At 45.1% G+C, this 12133-nt stretch overlaps 1 non-coding gene across 1 annotated transcript; it reads left to right on the top strand.

The window, feature by feature from the left end:
• The first annotated feature begins 5607 nt into the window (after nt 1–5607).
• LOC141593709 (small nucleolar RNA R71) lies at nt 5608–5714 on the top strand. Its single transcript, XR_012521778.1, has one exon. It is a non-coding gene; the product is annotated as a small nucleolar RNA R71 (small nucleolar RNA).
• The last annotated feature ends 6419 nt before the right edge of the window (nt 5715–12133 follow it).

Raw genomic sequence — 12133 nt, 5'->3', positions numbered from 1 at the left:
TAGGAGGTTTCTCGCGTGTTTAATTTGGTCTGATGGTGCGTTTTGCCGGTTGGCGAACCGGCAACCGGTCTGCCGGTAAAACGCACTCCCCCTTTTTCTATTTTTTCGATTTTCTCCTTCAAGATTTTTGTCCTCGCTGCCGGTGGACCAACCGGCTGCCGGTCCACCGGCAAAACACAACACACAGCTATTTTTTGTTGTGTTCTTCCAATTTGCTCAAGTTTCCTTCAACTCAACTTTGAGCTTTTTCATTGACCCCGGGATTCATGTTTTCCACAATTACTCCGACGCATGATGTCGGGATTTCGGGTCAACGAAAATAAAACATGTGTTCTTCAAAAATGACCTCCGTCACCAATCCAAATAGACAAAATACGACTCCAGATCTCTCACTACTAGTCTAGAATGCAAGTTATTTACAAAGATGCATGGGTTGCCTCCCATGTAGCGCCCTTGTTTAATGTCGTAGGCTCGACGGAGTTATGAATAACAATCAATAATTTGGAATAAAGGTGGCGATTGAGCTCACATTCTTGATAATAGGGGTTCCGGCAACATAGTGCTTGAGCCTTTGCCCGTTCACCTTGAAGGATTGATCTCCATCGGATACTTCAACCGCTCCATGGGGAAAGACTCGGACCACGGTGAAAGGCCCCGACCACTTTGACTTTAGTTTCCCCGAAAATAGCTTGAACCTTGAGTTAAAGAGGAGAACCAAATCTCCCTCCTTGAATTCCCTCCTTATAATAGCCTTGTCATGGAATCGCTTGGTCTTTTCCTTATACAATCTAGAGCTCTCATAAGCCTCTAGTCTAAATTCTTCAAGCTCATTGAGGTCAAGTAGCCGCTTCTCCCCGGCGCTTTTCAAGTCAAAGTTAAGGAGTCGGATGGCCCAATGCGCCTTGTGCTCCAACTCAACCGGCAAATGGCAAGGCTTCCCGTACACCAACCGGAATGGTGAAGTTCCTATTGGTGTTTTGAAAGCGGTCCGGTAAGCCCACAATGCATCATTGAGCTTGGTAGACCAATCTTTCCTTGACCGGCTCACGGTCTTTTCAAGGATCATCTTGATTTCACGGTTAGAGATTTCGGCTTGGCCGTTAGCTTGTGGATGATAGGCAAGACTCCGCCTATGTTGCACCCCATGCTTCTTGAGTAGAGCATCAAGAGTCCTTTCCCGGAAATGAGTTCCACGGTCACTAATCACAATTCGTGGAACTCCAAACCGTGGGAATATGATTGTCTCCATGAGTTTGGTCACCGATTTTGCATCACAAGTCTTTGTTGGGATTGCTTCCACCCATTTGCTCACGTAGTCCACCGCAACAAGGATATACTCATTCCCATTTGATGAGGGAAAAGGGCCTTGATAGTCAATGCCCCATACATCGAATACCTCCACTTCAAGTATGTAGTTCATTGGCATTTCATGCCTCTTTGAAATGTTACCACTTCTTTGACATTTGTCACACTTCTTGACATAGGTGGCCACATCGTGAAATAGGGAAGGCCAAAAGAATCCACATTGGAGCACCCTCGCGGCGGTTTTTCGTGAACTACCATGCCCTCCGCTTGGCATGTCATGGCAATGAGAGATTATGGGTTGGACTTCTTCATTGGGGATGCATCTTCTAATTATCCCGTCGGCACAAGCTTTGTAAAGGCATGGTTCCTCCCAAAAATATTGCTTAAGATCGTGAAAGAATTTCTTCTTCTTATGGGAGTCATAACCATGTGGGATGACCCCGGATACCAAGTAATTGACATAATCCGTGTACCAAGGGACATCCATCAAAGCAAGTGCAAATAATTGATCATCCGGCAAGGAGTCATCAATTGGCAATCCATCCTTACCCTTCACATGTAATAGCCGAGAAAGATGATCGGCTACCACATTTTCTACACCTTTCTTGTCTCGAATTTCAATATCAAACTCTTGTAGCAAAAGTATCCACCGAATCAAGCGTGGTTTTGACTCCTTCTTGATTAGCAAGTGCCTCAACGCCGTGTGATCGGTGTGCACAATTACCTTAGAGCCCACCAAATAAGAACGAAACTTGTTCATGGCATATATGACCGCCAAAAGCTCCTTTTCGGTGGTGGTGTAGTGTGATTGAGCTTCATCCAAGGTCTTGCTTGCATAATATATGGCATGAAGTTTACCATTCTTCTTTTGTCCAAGCACCGCTCCCACCGCCACATCACTAGCATCGCACATCAACTCGAAAGGTTCTCCCCAAGTGGGAGGTTGCATGATTGGAGCGGTGATGAGAGCTTCCTTCAACCTATTGAATGCATCCAAACACTCATTAGTAAATTCAAATGGCACATCTTTTCCAAGCAACAAAGTTAAGGGTCGGGCAATCAAAGAAAAATCCTTGATAAATCTCCGGTAAAAACCGGCATGCCCAAGAAAACTTCTAATTCCTTTAACATTAGTGGGAGGGGGTAAAGTTTTGATCACTTCAATTTTGGCTTGATCAACTTCTAAGCCCTTACTTGACACTACATGACCCAAAACAACCCCGGATGTCACCATGAAGTGACATTTCTCCCAATTCAAGACTAGACCACTCTCTTGACATCTTTTCAAGACCTTACCCAAATTAGCTAGACATCCATCAAATGAGGTGCCTACGACCGAGAAGTCGTCCATAAACACCTCCATGATATTCTCAACATATTCGGAAAATATAGCTAGCATGCATCTTTGAAATGTGGCCGGCGCATTGCAAAGCCCAAAGGGCATGCGCCTATAAGCAAAGGTGCCAAATGGGCACGTGAATGTGGTCTTTTCTTGGTCATTAGGGTGAATCGGGATTTGGAAAAACCCCGAAAACCCATCAAGGTAGCAAAAATGAGAATGTTGGGCAAGTCTTTCCAACATTTGGTCAAGGAAAGGGAGGGGGAAATGGTCTTTCCTAGTTGCCTTGTTGAGGCGCCTATAGTCTATACACATTCTCCACCCGGTTGTGACTCTTGTTGGAATTAGTTCATTCTTATCATTGGTGACTACCGTGACCCCGCCCTTCTTTGGCACAACATGCACCGGGCTCACCCATGCACTATCGGAGATAGGGTAAATTATGCTTGCATCATAGAGCTTCAACACCTCCTTCCTAACCACTTCTTTCATAGCGGGGTTAAGGCGGCGTTGAGGCTCAATGGAAGATGCACTCTCATCCTCCAAATGAATGCGGTGGGTGCAAAAAGAAGGGCTAATCCCCTTGATATCATCAATTGAGTACCCAATGACATCCTTGTACTTTCTCACAACATCAAGTAATTTTTGAAGTTCGGTGTCATTGAGTGCACTATTGACAATAATAGGGTAAGTATCATTAGGGCCAAGGAAAGCATGTTTAAGAGTAGAGGGAAGAGGTTTCAACTCCACTTGAGGAGGCGTGGATCTCTCCTCTTTTTTACCATCTCCTCTCAAGCTTTCAAATTCTTTGTCCGGGTCTTCTTCAACCGTTGCTTCCATAGCTAAAGCATACTCCCGGTGTTCCTTGCAATCTTTTACCTTGCCCTCAAGGAACCCTTGCAAACCCTTGTCTTCATCAAATTTCTTCATATCAACCCATTCTTCTACCACATCAATCATATAACAAGACTTTTCTTCCGAAGGCTCTTTCATAGCCTTGTTCAAAGAGAATTCAACCTTATCTTCACCCACTTGTAAAGAAAGCTTCCCATTCTTCACATCAATCATGGCACCCCCCGTAGCAAGGCATGGGCGCCCCAATATGATGGGAATATTTGAGTCCTCGGGGATGTCCATAACATAGAAGTCACATGGGAATGCAAGTTTCCCCACCTTGAGTGGGACATCCTCCACAAGACCAATTGGGTATCTTACCGACCTATCCGCGAGTTGGAGAGAAACCCTTGTTGGCGAAAGCTCATACCCTTTCAACTTCTTGAAAATTTTGAGGGGCATAAGACTAATGCTTGCCCCCAAATCACACAAAGCCCTCTCAATGTGCACGGTCCCAATCTTACAAGGTATGGAAAAGCTCCCCGGGTCTTCAAGCTTTTGAGGAGCCTCATTCATGAGAATTGCACTACACTCCTTGGATAAGTTCACCGTGGTTGTCGGGCTCAAGGAGTTTTTGTTTGAGATGAGCTCCTTCAAGAACTTTCCATAGCTTGGAATCTCCTTTACGGCATCAATGAAAGGCATAGTAATGTTGATACCCTTCATCATATCCATGAACTTCCCATACTTTTGTTCAAGTTTGGCTCTTGCCAATCTTTGTGGAAAGGGAACCGGTGGTACATAAGTTCTTACCACTTGTTGTTGAGGCTCTTCAACCACCCTTGTTGGTTCATCAATCACTTTTGGAGTTTCCACAACAATTTCCACGAGTTCCTCTTCTCCCTCCCTTTCTTCAATTACCTTAGGAGGTTCGACCACAACTTGAGGTTCAATGACATTACCCGGTCTACTACTCTTCCTTTTCTTGACAAATTCCCGGTCTTCCAAATCTCTACCACTCCTCAAATGAATAGCATTCATGGTTTTCGGATTTTCCTCGGTTTTACCCGGGAATTTACCTTGGGAGGCTTGTAGTTGGCTCATTTGGGTAGCCAATTGGGAGATTTGGTTGTCCGTCATTCGTTGAGAGGCTTGCATTTGGGTTCTAAGTTGGTTGATGGATGTGGTTGTCTCTTCTTGTTTTTGGGTGGTATGGTTGATGAATTGTGTTTGATGATTCATCATTTGTTCCATCATGAGTTCCATGTTTGACTTTGGTTGGGTGGGTTGTTGGAATGGTTGGAAGTTTTGTTGGAAAGGTTGGGTGGTTTGTTGGAAAGACGGGTTGGTTGGGTGGGTTGTTGGAATGGTTGGAAGTTTTGTTGGAAAGTGTGGGGAGGTTTGATATACGATTAATTTACTTCTAATTCCCTCTTTCTTTTATGCATACCGACTCATAACGAGTCGGTTTCGGGTGTTTTTCCTTGCATTTTGTGCCCAATGCCCGTACTTGTTGCCTTGGTTGGAAGGTTCTCCCTTGGAAACCCGGTGGACCTTGGTTGAATGTAGTGTTTTGTTTTTGAGTTTGGAAGTTTGGTTGTTGTGACTTTTGTTGGAAGGTTGGGTTTTGGACATTTTGAGAGCCATAGGAGAAGTTTGGGTGGGCTCTCAATCCGGGGTGATATTGGTTGTTGTTGAATGCTTGCTTGGCCGGGCTAGACTCCCATATCCCGTACACTTGCTCCATACAACTTCCATCTCCAACCACCAAAGGACACTCATTGGGTGGGTGTCCTTGGTCTCCACAAAGCTCACAACTATAGACTTGGTTCCTCATAGAAGAATTGCTAGATGTTTTGCTTGAGCTCATCAAGGCAACTTGTTGCTTAAGCTCTTCTATCATCTCTTTCACTTCCACATTGTTGGCCGATTCGACCGTTGACTTCCCTTTCCTCTTGTGCCTATCATTGTTCCAATGAAAGGTACGAGAAGCCATTTCTTCAATAAGCTCTTTCGCCGTCTTGTGATCTATCTTATCCAATGCTCCCTTCCCCGAGCCGGAATCAAGGTTCATCTTCATCTCATTGTTTAACCCTTCATAGAAATTGTTGATGAGCTCATCATCCCCAATACCGTGGTGAGGACATAGCCTTTGGAGGCCCTTGTACCTCTCCCATGCTTCATAAAGGGTCTCATCTTCTTGTTGGGTGAACCCTTGGAGCTCACTCTTGATTCTTGCGGTTCGTTGGGGTGGGAAATACTTGTTGAGAAAAGCCTTAGAGACATCGTCCCAAGTCCGAAGAGAGTCGGGTTCACAACTTTTAAGCCATTCCTTGGCACTTCCCCTCAAAGAGTAAGGGAAAAGCCTAAGGCGTACGGCATCTTCCGTGACTCCATTGGCCTTGAACATGTCACAACTATCCAAGAACTCGTTGAGATGCTCGTTGGGGTTTTCGGTGGCTCCCCCTCCGAATTGATTCCCTTGGACAAGTTGTAGCAAGGTGGCTTTCACATCAAAATTGTTGGCTTGAATAGGTGGCTTCACAATACTCGGATTCACCACCTTTTTCGGAGCCAAGTTATCTCTCATAGGAACCGCGGCCATTGTTACTTCCGTTTCCGGTGTTGCAAAAGGATTTTCGAAAGTTTCAAAGACCCGTGGTTCTTCTTGAAGGTTCTCAATTACTGGATTTTCTTGAGGAATCAGTGTTTCTATAAGCCCTCTTCTACGGAGCGAATTTAGTCTTCTCGCGGTTGCTTCGATCTCGTGGTCAATCGGGCGTATTGGTTGACCTCTTCGAGCTCTCCTAACCATGCAAAAAGTCCTACACACTCAAGAGAGGGATTAGTAACAAAAGACTTAGTCTAAACAAGAACGAAAACAATTAATATCTAGCCGAACTCCCCGGCAACGGCGCCAAAAACTTGATGGTATCAAGCTATACCTCGCAAGTGCACGATTTTATCGTTGTACACTATTAAGGGTCGATCCCACAAGGAGTTGAAAAGATTACTAATTGTTCTAATCCGATCGTTTAGCTAAGTCGAAAATAAAAGATGATGGTTGTTATACTAATGCTACCTAGAACAAAATGAAATGCAAACTTAACAAAAGCAAGGAAAATAAGCAAGAACGAAGGATAAGTTGTAAATCAAATGATTAAACGGCCTAAGACTCGGTTCTTCCCAAACAATTCGCAATTCCACATAGTTGAATCTCTAGGCTAATCACAAGGGTAGTCAGGTGAGGAGGTGACGGCTCTAATTCGCCTAAGACCCCCCTCTCGGGTTCGAAATAGGACACTAGCACTACCCACCAACCCCCCTCTCGGGTTCGAAGGTCGGAATCCCTAACTCAATACCCCACTACCCCAAAAACATGCATTTTCCCGAGGTAGTCCGATATTTGCTAAGGTCATTAAGCCCCATCAATTCCCGGGTCATCCCACTCCCTCTCTCGAGGGTCGATTTCAAACGCTAATTTAGAGGTGTCCTACCCCGGTTCTCCCTTTCGGTCTCAACCGAGGTCAACAATAGGGTCATATCTCGGGTATCCAAATCACAACCTAACCAACTCTCGTTGGTGGTCAAGGGTCGCAAGTCGACACTACCCAAAAGTCAACCCATAAACCAAGTCATTCCTCTAAACTACCCTCACCAATTTCCCCAAATAATTAGCCTTTATGAAATTCAATTAATGAAATTACTCATGTTGGGTCAAACCGAGCCCTAGTGGAAGACTACTCACTAATCATGGTCCTAATTGCAAAATAAACAATAAAGATGGAAACTTTGGTCACAAACATGGTGAGAAGGTGAATCTTACTACTAAACATGCAATAATCCAACAATAGTTGTAAAGAAAGGTGATTTAATCTAATAGCAAGGGTGATTAAACCTAAAGATGCAATCTTTAACCAAATCAACTCAAAGATTAAGTCTTTGAGGACAACTATCCAAGTATGAACAAATGAAAGAGAAACAAAGGAAAGAGGAACAATAAAAAGATGAACAATGATGAACAACAACAACAAACAAACAACAACAACAATTTTAACAAAAACAATCAAACAAACATGAAAGAAGAACAAAATGTAAACAAATGAAAATAAGGAGAGAAATAATACCAATCCAAAACAAGGAAGGAAATAGGATAGAATAAATAAGTATAAACTTTCAATCTTGTTCTTACAACCCAACTTCAATCCCCAATTAATTGAAGAACTAGCTTAATTAGGGAATGATTAACAAAATAATTAACAAGGTTTGAAACTTGAAAGGGTAAATATTCTGGATCTAGGGTTGTGTGTCAAAGGGTTTAAGGAGAGGGGTATTTATAGGCTTGTACAAGATTAAGAAGAAAAGAGGAGGAAAAGAGAGAAAAGCCCAAATCCTTGGTCTTTGCGTTTCCGGTGGACCATTGCCGGTGCTCTCGCCGGCAAAACCGTGCAAAGAATTAAAACATCGGCATTCGTGTTTTGCGGTGGGCGATTCTTCGGCCCGCCGGCAAAACACACTCTTGACATTCTTCTCATTTGTTGATGTGTGGAATGCCGGTTGACCGGCTGCCGTGCTCTACCGGCAATGCGAGGCCAAGCTTGTTTTTCACCAAATTCTTCAAATAAATTCCACTGTTTGTGCTTTACCGGTGGGCGGTTTGCCGGCCTGCCGGCAAAGCACATTCCTCAACTTTTCTTCAAAATCTTAAGTGATTCTGCGGGGTGTGTTTTGCGGTGGCTAGGCCATTTGCCGGTCTCAAGCAAAACACACTCTTCAGCATTTCTTCACCTCTTCTTCATGTAAAGGCAATGGGGTGCCTTTCTTGCCCCCAAATTCTCCATACTTGGGTCGTTTCCTACAAAAGGATGCACAAGGCAACAAGTACGGGCATTGGGCACAAAATGCAAGGAAAAACACCCGAAACCGACTCGTTATGAGTCGGTATGCATAAAAGAAAGAGGGAATTAGAAGTAAATTAATCGTATATCAGACGACATCTAGGTTTAGAAGAAAGAGGCGGAAATGATTTGCGGTTTTAGGAAAACACGATTATAAACCCTCGCTCAAAAGACGCTACTCGATCGAGTAACTAACATACTCGATCGAGTGGCCCCTACTCGATCGAGTATCCAAGCTACTCGATCGAGTAGCCTCTACTCTATCGAGTAACACCCCCAACTCAAGACACAAGGTAACTATGGCACGTAATCCTAAGAACCGTTACTGCTCCCAAGGTCGGTCAACGCTGGTCAACGGATCCCTAAAAGGGCGGGTATTACAGGTTTTCAACCTTAGCCTTATAAATAATAAACATATCCTCAGCCTCATTTTTATTCCTTAACAAATAAACCTTAGTATATGTTAGGCCCAAAATCTGGATATGGGCTAACCTAAGACAGCGGGTCTGGAAGCAGAGCGGGATGCAGGGTACCAAGGAGCCAGAGCAGCAGCAGCACGCGTCCTAAGGCATGGGTTCTGAATCTGTGTAGAAGAAGTGTATGGAAATTCTATCACTTACCATATCCAGAGAAGGAAAGTCCTATTCCGTGTCAAATTAGGAATACTTGAAGGAAAAGCAAGAAACCCTAGATGGGCGAGCTCCACTATATAAGGAGCCTCAATGCTCAAAGATCATTAAAAAATACAGAGAAATACCCTAACCTTCATAACGTTGCATAATCACCTGAATTGTACTACCTCTCGAATTATAGTGAAATCTTGGTGGGATTCCGTCTCCCCCCATGGTTGTTTCCCATATCGGGTTTTCCGCGTCACCAAAATTGCCTGTGTTATTCGTTTAAATCACACATTCAAACTAACATATAGAAGAAAGTATAATCAATATCCAGACCTAACGCTAAGACCGCTTTAACCCTAAATTGGTAGAAATTTACCAAAACAGTTTGGCGCCTACCGTGGGGCATAGTGGTCGTCTTCGTTAGTCAGTCTACGCAGCAAAAACAACATGTCCGGACATCAAGAAACCAGATCAGGCAATGTAGGCGGTGTCCCAGCAACACGAGCACCATCTCCCTCCGCAGCAATGGCATGCACAGCTTCGGCTCAACCCACCAGTGCCACCCAGGTACCAGCCGTCAAGCAGAGTCAAAGTTCCCAGGCAATAACAAGCTAGTCATCAGAGAGGATTCAGGCTAAAGACTCGGGAGTCGTCTAGGGCCGGCAAGGAATTCCACAGCCTAAGAAAGGAGGACAATCCAGACAGCAAGCTCAGACTCCACCGAGTCCCACCAGCATCATGATAAGCGGATTGGAAGAGCTAGGCCCAGGGTTACTTCAGAATAAGGGCACCTGCTACCTATAGCAGGTATCGCAAAAGTTTCAAAGCCTGCACACCAGCAGGCACAGGCAATCTAAAACAAAAGAGAGTTTGAAAATATAAATACAAACTTGCACCACACAGGGCCAAGTCCCTAGAAAATATAATTAAAATTTTAAGAGAGGTCAATCCTCTCATCAGCTGTGTCCTGACCCATGCTCTGCTCCCTATGCTCCATCTGCTTCTCTGATGCAGGTACCTGAACAGCCTCAGGAGCCGCAGCCGTGCCTTCGACAGCCTCTTCCGCCAGGATATTCTCTACAGCATCAGTCCTAGAGATAGTCTCAGAGATATCCATGGCAAGGAATTCAGGTTCAGGATTGGCAACCTCAGCATCAGCAGGGAATAAGGCGCTCAAATCCATACCATTGGGGAAAGCACGAGCAAACTCAGCCTGCTCCTCCTCCAGGTTACAGGATGTGTGCCTCTCTTCAGTATAAGCCCGGATGCAGTCAATCCTCCCCTCGAAGGCAGTATAGGCTCCCACATTTCTGGCTAGCTCAGCCATCTCTTCAGCACGAGCCTCTGCCTTTGTCAGTCCAGAAGTCAGAAACGGTTGGCCTCATGCGTCTTAGCAAGCTGATCTTTGGCAGCTTCCTTCTCCTTCTTGGCCGCATGAAGCTGTTCCATCAGTTTGGCACAGGTGGCCGTGAGCTCCTTGTTGTTTCCAATGGAAGCCAAACACTCAATCTTGGCCCTCTGCAGCATCTTGCGGAGGTAGAGGGACGATTGAAGAGCCTGCATCGCATGAAAAACCTCCAGTCAAAGAAATACAGGGGCAAAGAGAGAAGTAAACAGAGGCAATGAAAGGCAGACTCACAAGGAAGCAGTGTTCAGCAGCCAGGTCAGTCATCTCTTGAGGGGCAGTCTCGTCAAATGTCCTGGAGCAAGTTGGTGTCAGGAGCCGCTCCAGTGCAGGCCAGTAGTTAGCACACTCAGCATCCCCAAAGTTAGCAGGGAGGCGGAGCAGTAGGTCATCAGCATGAACGGGGGAGCCAGGAGCACGTGATATCGGGGTTACCTCAATGGGCTATGGAACAGGTCTGGAGGCAGATCTCCTTTTGGATGAGGCAGGTGAAGCTGAGGAGTCAGCTGTTCTTTTCCTAGCTTGGCGCATCAGGATCTCGGAAGCAGAGGGTCGGGCATTTCCTATGAAGGCACCAGGGCGCAAAATGTCAGAATATAGAACAAATGGGTGTGAAAGCCTGTGGAAGCCAGAAGAAGACACTTACCAGAAGACATGATTTCTTCAGCAGCAGAGTCGTCTAACCAGAGAGCAGGATGGGAAACAGTCTTCGGTCTTCAGGAATGGAGAAGAGTTTGGCAACGGAGGCTTCTTCGTCCTCGGATTTCTCAGGGTTCTTGAGTTCTGCATCAAATCAAAGAGTAAGAACGGTGAGTGGTAGAAGCAATCAAAAAATAAACATGCAAGTACACTTACTCTTGGCAAAGACCTAGTGCTCGAACAGATAATCAGCGTGAATGGGAAGAGATTCAAGCTTGACAAAAAAGAAGTCCTCATACCACCCATCATCTTTCCCTTTGGCCGCAAACTGAAGGAAGTTTTCAGTCTTCTCCATGGCCCTGAAGGTGTATTGGCCATTCCCAAGTGACCGATACTCGAACCTGTGGGCCAGATCTGACAACCCAATCCCAGCATCCAGGCTGTTGTTTAGGGTGGCGGTGGATAAAAGGATCCTCCATGCATAAGGGGCGATTTGAGTCATTGGTAGGGAGTTCAGACGAATGAACTCTTGGATCATCAAAGGGAAAGGAAATTTAAGGCCAAGGACGAAGGGATAAGTGTATAAACAGATCCACCCCTCGCGAAAGGCGTCGGCTTTCTGACCGGGTTTAGGGATATGGATCACCACATCGTCACCTAAGCCTAGCAGAGCTTTAATTCTATGGATGTCATCTTGGTTTAGGTGGGAGTCACCAGAGTGTGGCTTTTTGAGGATTCCCTATGAGGGGAAGTCATCTTCCTCGACAAGGTCAATGGTGGTGGACGAAGATGATGTTAAACGAGTTTTGGCCATGATAAATGAGGAGAGAGAAATGAGAATACCTGGAAAAACGGAAGATGGAGGCGGCGCTGACAGTGAAAGGAAGTTGGGAAGATGGATTTAGGGAATCGGAATTTTGAGAGTTTTGAGGAGGGTGAAATGATTGATGAAAGATAGAGTTGGGGGACGGATGAGGATAAATAGGAGGAGGTAGGTGGAGCTTTTGAAATGTGAATTGAAAAAGAGTATGCAAGAAGTCATTCAACGATACATTGCAATTTTCCGCTCAAATAATTAGGGTTATTTTCTCGC

This window comes from Silene latifolia, chromosome 7 (genome assembly GCF_048544455.1).
Source record: "Silene latifolia isolate original U9 population chromosome 7, ASM4854445v1, whole genome shotgun sequence".
In the NCBI taxonomy this organism is placed as follows: domain Eukaryota; kingdom Viridiplantae; phylum Streptophyta; class Magnoliopsida; order Caryophyllales; family Caryophyllaceae; genus Silene; species Silene latifolia.
The sequence above is the reverse complement of the archived record's forward strand: the minus strand, read 5'-3'. Positions and strand labels throughout refer to the sequence as shown.